The 14,572-nt window shown below is 43.2% G+C and overlaps 6 non-coding genes and 4 pseudogenes across 6 annotated transcripts; all 10 read right to left on the bottom strand.

The window, feature by feature from the left end:
- Positions 1–1,057: 1,057 nt before the first annotated feature.
- Positions 1,058–1,245, bottom strand: LOC149931354 (U2 spliceosomal RNA). The gene has a single exon (XR_016476514.1). It is a non-coding gene; the product is annotated as a U2 spliceosomal RNA (small nuclear RNA).
- A 1,519-nt stretch (positions 1,246–2,764) lies between these two features.
- On the bottom strand, positions 2,765–2,842 carry LOC149931355 (U2 spliceosomal RNA; annotated as a pseudogene).
- A 1,067-nt stretch (positions 2,843–3,909) lies between these two features.
- Positions 3,910–4,101, bottom strand: LOC149931356 (U2 spliceosomal RNA). The gene has a single exon (XR_016476240.1). It is a non-coding gene; the product is annotated as a U2 spliceosomal RNA (small nuclear RNA).
- Positions 4,102–5,164: 1,063 nt separating this feature from the next.
- Positions 5,165–5,356, bottom strand: LOC149931357 (U2 spliceosomal RNA). Its single transcript, XR_016476241.1, has one exon. It is a non-coding gene; the product is annotated as a U2 spliceosomal RNA (small nuclear RNA).
- A 1,063-nt stretch (positions 5,357–6,419) lies between these two features.
- Positions 6,420–6,611, bottom strand: LOC149931358 (U2 spliceosomal RNA). Its single transcript, XR_016476242.1, has one exon. It is a non-coding gene; the product is annotated as a U2 spliceosomal RNA (small nuclear RNA).
- A 1,064-nt stretch (positions 6,612–7,675) lies between these two features.
- LOC149931359 (U2 spliceosomal RNA) lies at positions 7,676–7,867 on the bottom strand. Its single transcript, XR_016476243.1, has one exon. It is a non-coding gene; the product is annotated as a U2 spliceosomal RNA (small nuclear RNA).
- A 1,063-nt stretch (positions 7,868–8,930) lies between these two features.
- On the bottom strand, positions 8,931–9,110 carry LOC149931360 (U2 spliceosomal RNA; annotated as a pseudogene).
- Positions 9,111–10,531: 1,421 nt separating this feature from the next.
- Positions 10,532–10,675, bottom strand: LOC149931361 (U2 spliceosomal RNA; annotated as a pseudogene).
- A 1,065-nt stretch (positions 10,676–11,740) lies between these two features.
- Positions 11,741–11,932, bottom strand: LOC149931362 (U2 spliceosomal RNA). Its single transcript, XR_016476244.1, has one exon. It is a non-coding gene; the product is annotated as a U2 spliceosomal RNA (small nuclear RNA).
- A 1,065-nt stretch (positions 11,933–12,997) lies between these two features.
- Positions 12,998–13,176, bottom strand: LOC149931363 (U2 spliceosomal RNA; annotated as a pseudogene).
- Between the last annotated feature and the right edge of the window lie 1,396 nt (positions 13,177–14,572).

Here is a 14,572-nt window from a genome sequence, read left to right on the forward strand (position 1 = left end):
GGGCTTTGGTGGTTGAAAAAGAAAAAGAGTGAGATTGAGCATTCACAAATTTCATAATTATGTTTAAGCAGATTGCTCGTGGTTGGAGATGACAGCGTGTATAACCATCACGTCTGACCAAAGAAGGTAACTTCTTGATTTCAAACAAAAAGATCGACGGCCATCGAGCGTTTTCAGCCGTCAACGGTAATATCACGCAGAATACATTGGTTCTCGACCCATCAACGACGGTAAGCCGCGTCGAGTGGGGTCATTTCTTGGGAGGGAGGGAGACCACCAGGGAACACGGCGTGCCGGTGGCTGATCTCTTCCTCTCACCCTCTTTTTTTTCATTAACGGGGTATTTGAGTCTTTCTAATAAAATTTGTTTATTTTTAAATATTTTCTTTTACGCTGTTTCTAACTAGTTCGCCAAGGCGATAATTTATCTTCGGTTTTCTCTGGGTCTTTTTTTAAATAAGTGGCAACATGGAACCGTGCTTAATCGATAATTAGAAAAAGTAAGATCTTGATCATACGGAGTTTCCTCCTGCACGCTTACCAGAACAGCTGTAGAGAAGTGTCATGAGATATGGCACTACGAATTGACCGTGGTTGCCGCGTAGTACGCGCCCCGGCATCAGCAACACAAAAACTCGTTTTTTCCAAACCATCCCGCTTTTAACAGTCCCCTATTTCTACAGCGATAGTACCGCAATCCTCGCTAGGTAACTCGATGTAAATAACTTATATGGTGTCCGTTTCGAGAACGGAGTTACCATGGTTTGGGAGGGGTTAATTTTTTTAAAGGGGAAGACGTGTTGCCAATGCGAATGTCGAAAAGCGGCCGGCTGTGAACTCCTAATCATGTCTCCTGTTAGTAACGAAAGTGACTTAAAAAAAACATACCGTTGGTAACGTACGACAGTTAAGGTAAAAAATTACAAAACAAATCCGTCCGAATCTTCAAAATGATCTACTAGCCAATGACGACTTTCCCTCTTATGACGTCAGGAATATATATATATATATATATATATATATATATATATATGGTGTTTGATTTTAGATTCATTGAGCGAGGTGGGCCGATCCTGGAAGAACTGCAATACCAGGCCAACCCGTGGCGGAGGTGGAGCAAGCTCCGACCTCTCCGCCGCCGTCCAAAAATAAGTTTAATATCTTGGGCCCCGATGGGACCCGTATCAGATATTAAGCTGATAAGAACAGATACTGAATTAGTTTATTAATTTTCAGTAAAAGTTTACATTTTTACATTGTCGTCGTTTGTTATTTTGTTCGCGGGTTAAAATTAAATAAATTAACGCGAACAATCGTTAAAAAATAAAAGGGTTCTTTTGTATATAAAAACAAGAATAAAACTATGCTAAAAATTAATATTTAAATTTAAAACATATTTTTTCCCTTTTTCATTTCTTTTTGGGGAGTAGTACTGCGTCGTCGCTTTTGCTGGTTTAAAAGAGTTTCACTAATGTTAACGAGGAGTTGTTCTGCATGCTTTTTTAATGAAACGTTGAGTATGGGAGGTCTGGATCGGATGGTGTCGTAAAGAATTTGAAGTTCGGATTTAGTTAACTGTTGGAGGTCGGGCGTATGTCCATACTCCCAGGTTGACGGGTCGTACTTGGCATTGGTTGCGGAGCTGGTTATTGTTTTCCTGTTGTCGGGTTTAATGGTATCGTTTTCAGTTGCATGTTCAGTTTCAGAGATTTCGTGATGTGGCGGTGATTTCAAAGCGTCGGCGAAGGAACAGATTGTGGCTGGAGGATCTACGGTCTTTGGAGAAGGTGTTGCCAAGTAAAAGCTTTCGTTGGAGGTTCTGGAGTCGTTTGGTTCGGTAAGTATTTCAGGTAAGTGTGGTAAGTATTCTTGTAGGTCTTCTCGGGTGGTGGCACTGGTGGTTTCCTTTTCAACTTGAGGCGATGGTGAGTTTCTTCCATGCTCTGGATTTACAAGTAGCGGGTTTGGGTCTGTCGCTGACTCTGGAGTTTGACGGGCTCTTGACTTCTTTTTCGGACAATCCCGAACCTGATGAGTGTCTTTGTGGCAGAAAAAGCACATTCTTTGGACGCCACGGTAGGTAATTTGGATACGATGCCCATTGATCATCATCAGGTTCGGGATTGGACCCTTAATTTTCACTTGCAGTCGCCGAGTTCCGGTTCGGACGTCTTTCAAAACTCCGTTCTGGTATGTCTCCCAAGTTTCCGTGAGTACTTCGCAGCATGTTCTAAGCGCCTTTTTGAAGATGGCCAACTCCCACCAGCTCGGGGCATCTTTCACGTTGATATACGATATAGGGTCGACTATGCTGATAACATCCAGTGGCTTGTCTCCAACGACGATTCCACTGTCAACGGCTCTCTGGTAGCTGGCTTCATTTCTGAAGGTGATCTGGGCTTCATTCTTGGAGATTATTTGGAAAACGGTAACGTTCTTTGGGCCAACGTGGTTGAACAGAGCAAGTGCTACGTCTTCCACGTCAACACCATCGAACTTCACCTTGACCGAAGCGGCTTTGAGAGCTGAAGCTGACATCAAGACTGGAACAAGGGCTTGTTCCTCCAGTATCTTCGACGTTGCAGAAGTCATGGCAAGACCTTCTGCGGACGATGGCATCAGAGGAGGACTTCTGGAACCGCCGGACAGCGATCCCTTGCGTGGTGGATCCAACACTACGGATTTCAGGAACAGCTAGGCAGGAACAGGATCAGCGACGGACTGGAGCGGCAATACAGGTAAGTATTCTTCCCTTTACAGGTGCGTACGGTTCCCGGCCTTTGGCTTCGAAAAAAGGAGCAGATACTACACTTTGATCTTAGCCAAAAGGCCGAGAAGCGATAACCGGCAAAGGGGGCTTTGGTGGTTGAAAAAGAAAAAGAGTGAGATTGAGCATTCACAAATTTCATAATTATGTTTAAGCAGATTGCTCGTGGTTGGAGATGACAGCGTGTATAACCATCACGTCTGACCAAAGAAGGTAACTTCTTGATTTCAAACAAAAAGATCGACGGCCATCGAGCGTTTTCAGCCGTCAACGGTAATATCACGCAGAATACATTGGTTCTCGACCCATCAACGACGGTAAGCCGCGTCGAGTGGGGTCATTTCTTGGGAGGGAGGGAGACCACCAGGGAACACGGCGTGCCGGTGGCTGATCTCTTCCTCTCACCCTCTTTTTTTTCATTAACGGGGTATTTGAGTCTTTCTAATAAAATTTGTTTATTTTTAAATATTTTCTTTTACGCTGTTTCTAACTAGTTCGCCAAGGCGATAATTTATCTTCGGTTTTCTCTGGGTCTTTTTTTAAATAAGTGGCAACATGGAACCGTGCTTAATCGATAATTAGAAAAAGTAAGATCTTGATCATACGGAGTTTCCTCCTGCACGCTTACCAGAACAGCTGTAGAGAAGTGTCATGAGATATGGCACTACGAATTGACCGTGGTTGCCGCGTAGTACGCGCCCCGGCATCAGCAACACAAAAACTCGTTTTTTCCAAACCATCCCGCTTTTAACAGTCCCCTATTTCTACAGCGATAGTACCGCAATCCTCGCTAGGTAACTCGATGTAAATAACTTATATGGTGTCCGTTTCGAGAACGGAGTTACCATGGTTTGGGAGGGGTTAATTTTTTTAAAGGGGAAGACGTGTTGCCAATGCGAATGTCGAAAAGCGGCCGGCTGTGAACTCCTAATCATGTCTCCTGTTAGTAACGAAAGTGACTTAAAAAAAACATACCGTTGGTAACGTACGACAGTTAAGGTAAAAAATTACAAAACAAATCCGTCCGAATCTTCAAAATGATCTACTAGCCAATGACGACTTTCCCTCTTATGACGTCAGGAATATATATATATATATATATATATATATATATATATGGTGTTTGATTTTAGATTCATTGAGCGAGGTGGGCCGATCCTGGAAGAACTGCAATACCAGGCCAACCCGTGGCGGAGGTGGAGCAAGCTCCGACCTCTCCGCCGCCGTCCAAAAATAAGTTTAATATCTTGGGCCCCGATGGGACCCGTATCAGATATTAAGCTGATAAGAACAGATACTACACTTTGATCTTAGCCAAAAGGCCGAGAAGCGATAACCGGCAAAGGGGGCTTTGGTGGTTGAAAAAGAAAAAGAGTGAGATTGAGCATTCACAAATTTCATAATTATGTTTAAGCAGATTGCTCGTGGTTGGAGATGACAGCGTGTATAACCATCACGTCTGACCAAAGAAGGTAACTTCTTGATTTCAAACAAAAAGATCGACGGCCATCGAGCGTTTTCAGCCGTCAACGGTAATATCACGCAGAATACATTGGTTCTCGACCCATCAACGACGGTAAGCCGCGTCGAGTGGGGTCATTTCTTGGGAGGGAGGGAGACCACCAGGGAACACGGCGTGCCGGTGGCTGATCTCTTCCTCTCACCCTCTTTTTTTTCATTAACGGGGTATTTGAGTCTTTCTAATAAAATTTGTTTATTTTTAAATATTTTCTTTTACGCTGTTTCTAACTAGTTCGCCAAGGCGATAATTTATCTTCGGTTTTCTCTGGGTCTTTTTTTAAATAAGTGGCAACATGGAACCGTGCTTAATCGATAATTAGAAAAAGTAAGATCTTGATCATACGGAGTTTCCTCCTGCACGCTTACCAGAACAGCTGTAGAGAAGTGTCATGAGATATGGCACTACGAATTGACCGTGGTTGCCGCGTAGTACGCGCCCCGGCATCAGCAACACAAAAACTCGTTTTTTCCAAACCATCCCGCTTTTAACAGTCCCCTATTTCTACAGCGATAGTACCGCAATCCTCGCTAGGTAACTCGATGTAAATAACTTATATGGTGTCCGTTTCGAGAACGGAGTTACCATGGTTTGGGAGGGGTTAATTTTTTTAAAGGGGAAGACGTGTTGCCAATGCGAATGTCGAAAAGCGGCCGGCTGTGAACTCCTAATCATGTCTCCTGTTAGTAACGAAAGTGACTTAAAAAAAACATACCGTTGGTAACGTACGACAGTTAAGGTAAAAAATTACAAAACAAATCCGTCCGAATCTTCAAAATGATCTACTAGCCAATGACGACTTTCCCTCTTATGACGTCAGGAATATATATATATATATATATATATATATATATGGTGTTTGATTTTAGATTCATTGAGCGAGGTGGGCCGATCCTGGAAGAACTGCAATACCAGGCCAACCCGTGGCGGAGGTGGAGCAAGCTCCGACCTCTCCGCCGCCGTCCAAAAATAAGTTTAATATCTTGGGCCCCGATGGGACCCGTATCAGATATTAAGCTGATAAGAACAGATACTACACTTTGATCTTAGCCAAAAGGCCGAGAAGCGATAACCGGCAAAGGGGGCTTTGGTGGTTGAAAAAGAAAAAGAGTGAGATTGAGCATTCACAAATTTCATAATTATGTTTAAGCAGATTGCTCGTGGTTGGAGATGACAGCGTGTATAACCATCACGTCTGACCAAAGAAGGTAACTTCTTGATTTCAAACAAAAAGATCGACGGCCATCGAGCGTTTTCAGCCGTCAACGGTAATATCACGCAGAATACATTGGTTCTCGACCCATCAACGACGGTAAGCCGCGTCGAGTGGGGTCATTTCTTGGGAGGGAGGGAGACCACCAGGGAACACGGCGTGCCGGTGGCTGATCTCTTCCTCTCACCCTCTTTTTTTTCATTAACGGGGTATTTGAGTCTTTCTAATAAAATTTGTTTATTTTTAAATATTTTCTTTTACGCTGTTTCTAACTAGTTCGCCAAGGCGATAATTTATCTTCGGTTTTCTCTGGGTCTTTTTTTAAATAAGTGGCAACATGGAACCGTGCTTAATCGATAATTAGAAAAAGTAAGATCTTGATCATACGGAGTTTCCTCCTGCACGCTTACCAGAACAGCTGTAGAGAAGTGTCATGAGATATGGCACTACGAATTGACCGTGGTTGCCGCGTAGTACGCGCCCCGGCATCAGCAACACAAAAACTCGTTTTTTCCAAACCATCCCGCTTTTAACAGTCCCCTATTTCTACAGCGATAGTACCGCAATCCTCGCTAGGTAACTCGATGTAAATAACTTATATGGTGTCCGTTTCGAGAACGGAGTTACCATGGTTTGGGAGGGGTTAATTTTTTTAAAGGGGAAGACGTGTTGCCAATGCGAATGTCGAAAAGCGGCCGGCTGTGAACTCCTAATCATGTCTCCTGTTAGTAACGAAAGTGACTTAAAAAAAACATACCGTTGGTAACGTACGACAGTTAAGGTAAAAAATTACAAAACAAATCCGTCCGAATCTTCAAAATGATCTACTAGCCAATGACGACTTTCCCTCTTATGACGTCAGGAATATATATATATATATATATATATATATATATGGTGTTTGATTTTAGATTCATTGAGCGAGGTGGGCCGATCCTGGAAGAACTGCAATACCAGGCCAACCCGTGGCGGAGGTGGAGCAAGCTCCGACCTCTCCGCCGCCGTCCAAAAATAAGTTTAATATCTTGGGCCCCGATGGGACCCGTATCAGATATTAAGCTGATAAGAACAGATACTACACTTTGATCTTAGCCAAAAGGCCGAGAAGCGATAACCGGCAAAGGGGGCTTTGGTGGTTGAAAAAGAAAAAGAGTGAGATTGAGCATTCACAAATTTCATAATTATGTTTAAGCAGATTGCTCGTGGTTGGAGATGACAGCGTGTATAACCATCACGTCTGACCAAAGAAGGTAACTTCTTGATTTCAAACAAAAAGATCGACGGCCATCGAGCGTTTTCAGCCGTCAACGGTAATATCACGCAGAATACATTGGTTCTCGACCCATCAACGACGGTAAGCCGCGTCGAGTGGGGTCATTTCTTGGGAGGGAGGGAGACCACCAGGGAACACGGCGTGCCGGTGGCTGATCTCTTCCTCTCACCCTCTTTTTTTTTCATTAACGGGGTATTTGAGTCTTTCTAATAAAATTTGTTTATTTTTAAATATTTTCTTTTACGCTGTTTCTAACTAGTTCGCCAAGGCGATAATTTATCTTCGGTTTTCTCTGGGTCTTTTTTTAAATAAGTGGCAACATGGAACCGTGCTTAATCGATAATTAGAAAAAGTAAGATCTTGATCATACGGAGTTTCCTCCTGCACGCTTACCAGAACAGCTGTAGAGAAGTGTCATGAGATATGGCACTACGAATTGACCGTGGTTGCCGCGTAGTACGCGCCCCGGCATCAGCAACACAAAAACTCGTTTTTTCCAAACCATCCCGCTTTTAACAGTCCCCTATTTCTACAGCGATAGTACCGCAATCCTCGCTAGGTAACTCGATGTAAATAACTTATATGGTGTCCGTTTCGAGAACGGAGTTACCATGGTTTGGGAGGGGTTAATTTTTTTAAAGGGGAAGACGTGTTGCCAATGCGAATGTCGAAAAGCGGCCGGCTGTGAACTCCTAATCATGTCTCCTGTTAGTAACGAAAGTGACTTAAAAAAAACATACCGTTGGTAACGTACGACAGTTAAGGTAAAAAATTACAAAACAAATCCGTCCGAATCTTCAAAATGATCTACTAGCCAATGACGACTTTCCCTCTTATGACGTCAGGAATATATATATATATATATATATATATATATATGGTGTTTGATTTTAGATTCATTGAGCGAGGTGGGCCGATCCTGGAAGAACTGCAATACCAGGCCAACCCGTGGCGGAGGTGGAGCAAGCTCCGACCTCTCCGCCGCCGTCCAAAAATAAGTTTAATATCTTGGGCCCCGATGGGACCCGTATCAGATATTAAGCTGATAAGAACAGATACTACACTTTGATCTTAGCCAAAAGGCCGAGAAGCGATAACCGGCAAAGGGGGCTTTGGTGGTTGAAAAAGAAAAAGAGTGAGATTGAGCATTCACAAATTTCATAATTATGTTTAAGCAGATTGCTCGTGGTTGGAGATGACAGCGTGTATAACCATCACGTCTGACCAAAGAAGGTAACTTCTTGATTTCAAACAAAAAGATCGACGGCCATCGAGCGTTTTCAGCCGTCAACGGTAATATCACGCAGAATACATTGGTTCTCGACCCATCAACGACGGTAAGCCGCGTCGAGTGGGGTCATTTCTTGGGAGGGAGGGAGACCACCAGGGAACACGGCGTGCCGGTGGCTGATCTCTTCCTCTCACCCTCTTTTTTTTCATTAACGGGGTATTTGAGTCTTTCTAATAAAATTTGTTTATTTTTAAATATTTTCTTTTACGCTGTTTCTAACTAGTTCGCCAAGGCGATAATTTATCTTCGGTTTTCTCAGGGTCTTTTTTTAAATAAGTGGCAACATGGAACCGTGCTTAATCGATAATTAGAAAAAGTAAGATCTTGATCATACGGAGTTTCCTCCTGCACGCTTACCAGAACAGCTGTAGAGAAGTGTCATGAGATATGGCACTACGAATTGACCGTGGTTGCCGCGTAGTACGCGCCCCGGCATCAGCAACACAAAAACTCGTTTTTTCCAAACCATCCCGCTTTTAACAGTCCCCTATTTCTACAGCGATAGTACCGCAATCCTCGCTAGGTAACTCGATGTAAATAACTTATATGGTGTCCGTTTCGAGAACGGAGTTACCATGGTTTGGGAGGGGTTAATTTTTTTAAAGGGGAAGACGTGTTGCCAATGCGAATGTCGAAAAGCGGCCGGCTGTGAACTCCTAATCATGTCTCCTGTTAGTAACGAAAGTGACTTAAAAAAAACATACCGTTGGTAACGTACGACAGTTAAGGTAAAAAATTACAAAACAAATCCGTCCGAATCTTCAAAATGATCTACTAGCCAATGACGACTTTCCCTCTTATGACGTCAGGAATATATATATATATATATATATATATATATATGGTGTTTGATTTTAGATTCATTGAGCGAGGTGGGCCGATCCTGGAAGAACTGCAATACCAGGCCAACCCGTGGCGGAGGTGGAGCAAGCTCCGACCTCTCCGCCGCCGTCCAAAAATAAGTTTAATATCTTGGGCCCCGATGGGACCCGTATCAGATATTAAGCTGATAAGAACAGATACTTTTAATTGTTTATTAAAAGCTTCGTTTGATTTTACATATTTACATTTTTACATTTGTTATATTTGTTCGCGTTTTTAATTAGTTAAATTAGCGCGAACAAAGTCGGATAAGCTAAAAAAATCAAGTATTTACATTTTCTAATTTCTAGGAGTGTCCAAGTTCATATACGATCAAGGTAAGTATTTGTTTTCTTTTTTTCTATTTTTTCAGGTTTTAAAACATTTGAGTAAAATTAAAAAATTCAGTATGTAACGTAATCTGCGTAAAGATCTTGCTCCGGTGTGGTTTTGGTGGCGCTAGCGAATGTCTTCTCAACGTCTTCTGTCTTGCCTTTCTTTATTGATTTCCCTGGAGAGTTGGTCATTCGTCTTTTGGAGAATTTTTCCTGTTCCTTGTTCATCAGCGCGAAATACACTTGTTTCCTGCGGTCGCCTATTGTTTCGGTAGTCTCGAGGAATTCCCTAAAATCTCGTAGTTCTGCCTGTGAATAGTTCTTTAATTTCTCTAGTTGTTGCGGATGGACATATGTACTGTTGCTGCGTTTCTTGGGCTGGGGTTCCTGGTGGTCGCTGGGTGGGTCCGCCAATTCCGCTGATACCGTTGCGAGCTCTTGCTCCTTGGGTGCCACAATCTTTTCTTGGGTTTCCAAGCTTTCCCCTTCCTGGACGTGCTCGGACCTCTCGGTTGCTTCCTTTCTGGCCTTTTTTGCCTCGCATGCGGACGCCGTATGTCCCTCCTGGTCGCAGAAGAAACACTTCTTCACGACCCCTTGGTAATATACTAGCGCTCGGCTACGCCCAAAAAAAACAACATTGGGTATTTGTTTCTCAATTTTAATTTTTACCGATCTGTCTCCATTTTTGAGTCCTTTCAGTTGAGGGTACTCGTCCAGACGGTGAGCTTTAATGGTTCCATACTGTCTCATGGTGGTGAGGACAGAGTCCCATTGGATCCAGCGAGGTAGGTTTTTTATGGTAACCCAGACGCCGTCATCTTCGACGCTGGTGAGTCGGCAAGGTTTATCGTTGATAACGAGGTCATTGTAGGAGAGAGCCTGTTGCAGGAAGGCCAGGGTTGTAAAAGTTATTAAAAACTTGTCTTTACCAAGAGGTTGTAGCGTGTCAAGGCAGTCACTGCCGAGCTTATCGTGGAAGGTCCGAGCGACGTCCAGGAATCCAGCGTCGACCTGAAGGTGAGCAGTGCGTTTTTTCACCTCCATAGCCATGATGGCTATGGGAGGATCGTCGGATGAAGGCAAGTCCCAGGAAGGAACAGCGTCAAGCAGCAGTGGCAGGAAACAGCCAAGTCAGGATACAGCGTGGAGACCAGGATCAGCAGCGACAGGTAAGTGTCAGCAGGACCAGGACCAGGAACAGCAGCGGAAACAGGACCAGCAGAGGAACCGGAAACAGCAGCGGCAGAAACAGGAACAGGAACAGAGACGTCAGAGTACCGGCAGGTAAGTCAGCATCGCAGGAACAGGCTGAGAAGCGTAAACGTCGCTTAACGGCCTTTCGGCCAAGATTTCAGCGAAATAGCTGGGAACAGATACTACACTTTGATCTTAGCCAAAAGGCCGAGAAGCGATAACCGGCAAAGGGGGCTTTGGTGGTTGAAAAAGAAAAAGAGTGAGATTGAGCATTCACAAATTTCATAATTATGTTTAAGCAGATTGCTCGTGGTTGGAGATGACAGCGTGTATAACCATCACGTCTGACCAAAGAAGGTAACTTCTTGATTTCAAACAAAAAGATCGACGGCCATCGAGCGTTTTCAGCCGTCAACGGTAATATCACGCAGAATACATTGGTTCTCGACCCATCAACGACGGTAAGCCGCGTCGAGTGGGGTCATTTCTTGGGAGGGAGGGAGACCACCAGGGAACACGGCGTGCCGGTGGCTGATCTCTTCCTCTCACCCTCTTTTTTTTCATTAACGGGGTATTTGAGTCTTTCTAATAAAATTTGTTTATTTTTAAATATTTTCTTTTACGCTGTTTCTAACTAGTTCGCCAAGGCGATAATTTATCTTCGGTTTTCTCTGGGTCTTTTTTTAAATAAGTGGCAACATGGAACCGTGCTTAATCGATAATTAGAAAAAGTAAGATCTTGATCATACGGAGTTTCCTCCTGCACGCTTACCAGAACAGCTGTAGAGAAGTGTCATGAGATATGGCACTACGAATTGACCGTGGTTGCCGCGTAGTACGCGCCCCGGCATCAGCAACACAAAAACTCGTTTTTTCCAAACCATCCCGCTTTTAACAGTCCCCTATTTCTACAGCGATAGTACCGCAATCCTCGCTAGGTAACTCGATGTAAATAACTTATATGGTGTCCGTTTCGAGAACGGAGTTACCATGGTTTGGGAGGGGTTAATTTTTTTAAAGGGGAAGACGTGTTGCCAATGCGAATGTCGAAAAGCGGCCGGCTGTGAACTCCTAATCATGTCTCCTGTTAGTAACGAAAGTGACTTAAAAAAAACATACCGTTGGTAACGTACGACAGTTAAGGTAAAAAATTACAAAACAAATCCGTCCGAATCTTCAAAATGATCTACTAGCCAATGACGACTTTCCCTCTTATGACGTCAGGAATATATATATATATATATATATATATATATATATGGTGTTTGATTTTAGATTCATTGAGCGAGGTGGGCCGATCCTGGAAGAACTGCAATACCAGGCCAACCCGTGGCGGAGGTGGAGCAAGCTCCGACCTCTCCGCCGCCGTCCAAAAATAAGTTTAATATCTTGGGCCCCGATGGGACCCGTATCAGATATTAAGCTGATAAGAACAGATACTACACTTTGATCTTAGCCAAAAGGCCGAGAAGCGATAACCGGCAAAGGGGGCTTTGGTGGTTGAAAAAGAAAAAGAGTGAGATTGAGCATTCACAAATTTCATAATTATGTTTAAGCAGATTGCTCGTGGTTGGAGATGACAGCGTGTATAACCATCACGTCTGACCAAAGAAGGTAACTTCTTGATTTCAAACAAAAAGATCGACGGCCATCGAGCGTTTTCAGCCGTCAACGGTAATATCACGCAGAATACATTGGTTCTCGACCCATCAACGACGGTAAGCCGCGTCGAGTGGGGTCATTTCTTGGGAGGGAGGGAGACCACCAGGGAACACGGCGTGCCGGTGGCTGATCTCTTCCTCTCACCCTCTTTTTTTTCATTAACGGGGTATTTGAGTCTTTCTAATAAAATTTGTTTATTTTTAAATATTTTCTTTTACGCTGTTTCTAACTAGTTCGCCAAGGCGATAATTTATCTTCGGTTTTCTCTGGGTCTTTTTTTAAATAAGTGGCAACATGGAACCGTGCTTAATCGATAATTAGAAAAAGTAAGATCTTGATCATACGGAGTTTCCTCCTGCACGCTTACCAGAACAGCTGTAGAGAAGTGTCATGAGATATGGCACTACGAATTGACCGTGGTTGCCGCGTAGTACGCGCCCCGGCATCAGCAACACAAAAACTCGTTTTTTCCAAACCATCCCGCTTTTAACAGTCCCCTATTTCTACAGCGATAGTACCGCAATCCTCGCTAGGTAACTCGATGTAAATAACTTATATGGTGTCCGTTTCGAGAACGGAGTTACCATGGTTTGGGAGGGGTTAATTTTTTTAAAGGGGAAGACGTGTTGCCAATGCGAATGTCGAAAAGCGGCCGGCTGTGAACTCCTAATCATGTCTCCTGTTAGTAACGAAAGTGACTTAAAAAAAACATACCGTTGGTAACGTACGACAGTTAAGGTAAAAAATTACAAAACAAATCCGTCCGAATCTTCAAAATGATCTACTAGCCAATGACGACTTTCCCTCTTATGACGTCAGGAATATATATATATATATATATATATATATATATATGGTGTTTGATTTTAGATTCATTGAGCGAGGTGGGCCGATCCTGGAAGAACTGCAATACCAGGCCAACCCGTGGCGGAGGTGGAGCAAGCTCCGACCTCTCCGCCGCCGTCCAAAAATAAGTTTAATATCTTGGGCCCCGATGGGACCCGTATCAGATATTAAGCTGATAAGAACAGATACTGAATTTGTTTATTTAAAATTCTGTTCATATTTACAAATGTCCGCGTTATTAATTAATTAATTTAGCGCGAACATAGTTTAAATCAAGAAAACATTGTCATAGATTACTGGAGTAGCAACAATCGTCATAACACAAATACTAGTTCGATGGGTACTAGGTTTTTTTCCCAAGGTAAGTGTTTTCTTTTCTAATTTTACTTTTAGGCATATTTTTTAACTTTTTCTTTACAGGGTGAACTGGTTTTTAGGCAAGTATAAAGGTAAGTATCATTTTTAACATACAAATACCATTTTCTTATTTTTAACTTTTAAGAAATGTTTTTAGTTTAAAACTAAAAATTTTAAAAACATTTAGCATTATAAGACTTTTCAGTTTACTATAATTGATTTTATCTAATTTAACAGCGTTATTTCATGGTAAGTATATAACAGGTAAATAAATTTCCCTAAATATAACTACAAAAAGTTATTTTGATAAAACCGAAGGTAGACTTAAAAGTGTCAATAAAAAATATTTTAAAAACATATTTACAATTCGAACCGAACCAGGGTCCTAATTTTTCCCTTTTTTTGAATCTTTTTCATGAAGAGGGCTATGACGTCGTTTGAAGCGATTCTCAAGTGCTCTCTCCGCCTTCGCTAAAGTCTGATCCCTCCAGTCCGTGATTCGCTTTTCCGAGTGCGTTAAAGCTTTGGCACGGCGACAGAAATCTTCAATTTCATGTCTCGGCAATACCGCCCAATTCCAATCCCGTTCGTAAATCTCAACCTCCTTGGTTGATTCTGGACCAGCTTCCGGCACAGATGGAGCTTGGTGACCTGGTGATTTCAGGGCGTCGGCGTAACCTTTGGGGTTTTTTCCTGATGTTCCAGGGGACGCTTCTGGTGATGACAAGTACCAGCCGTCGTCCCCCTCTTTGAGTTGGTTGGTTTCCACTACCGCCTCTTCCATCTCAGCAAGGTTTTCCCCACCGCTAGCCTCGGCCCCTGCTAGTGGTGGTGGTGAGGTCAAGCTCCTTGAGTTCTCGTGCTCTTTCGGTGCCGGAATCTGGTCTTGAGTGTCGGTGCTCTCTGGGGTCTTTTTCGCCTTATTTTTCTTCTTCGGGCAATCCCGAACCTGATGACTGTCCTTGCGACAATAGAAGCACATGCGCTGGACGCCTTGGTACACTATCTGGATACGATGGCCACTGATAGTCATCAGGTTCGGGATTGGGCTTTTGATCTTAACTTCTAGACGACGATTGCCGGTACGCACGTCCTTAAGTGGGCCTTTCTGGTACGTTTCCCACGTTTCAGACAATACTTCGCAGTAGTTCTTTAGGACGGTCTTCAGGAAGCTTAATTCCCACCAGCTAGGTGCATCTTTTACAGTGATTTGAGAAACAGGATCCGCAACTCCAATAATATTCAAGTGCT

The sequence above is a fragment of the Leiobunum rupestre genome, chromosome 9, assembly GCF_980474605.1.
Source record: "Leiobunum rupestre chromosome 9, qqLeiRupe1.1.hap1, whole genome shotgun sequence".
NCBI lineage: Eukaryota > Metazoa > Arthropoda > Arachnida > Opiliones > Sclerosomatidae > Leiobunum > Leiobunum rupestre.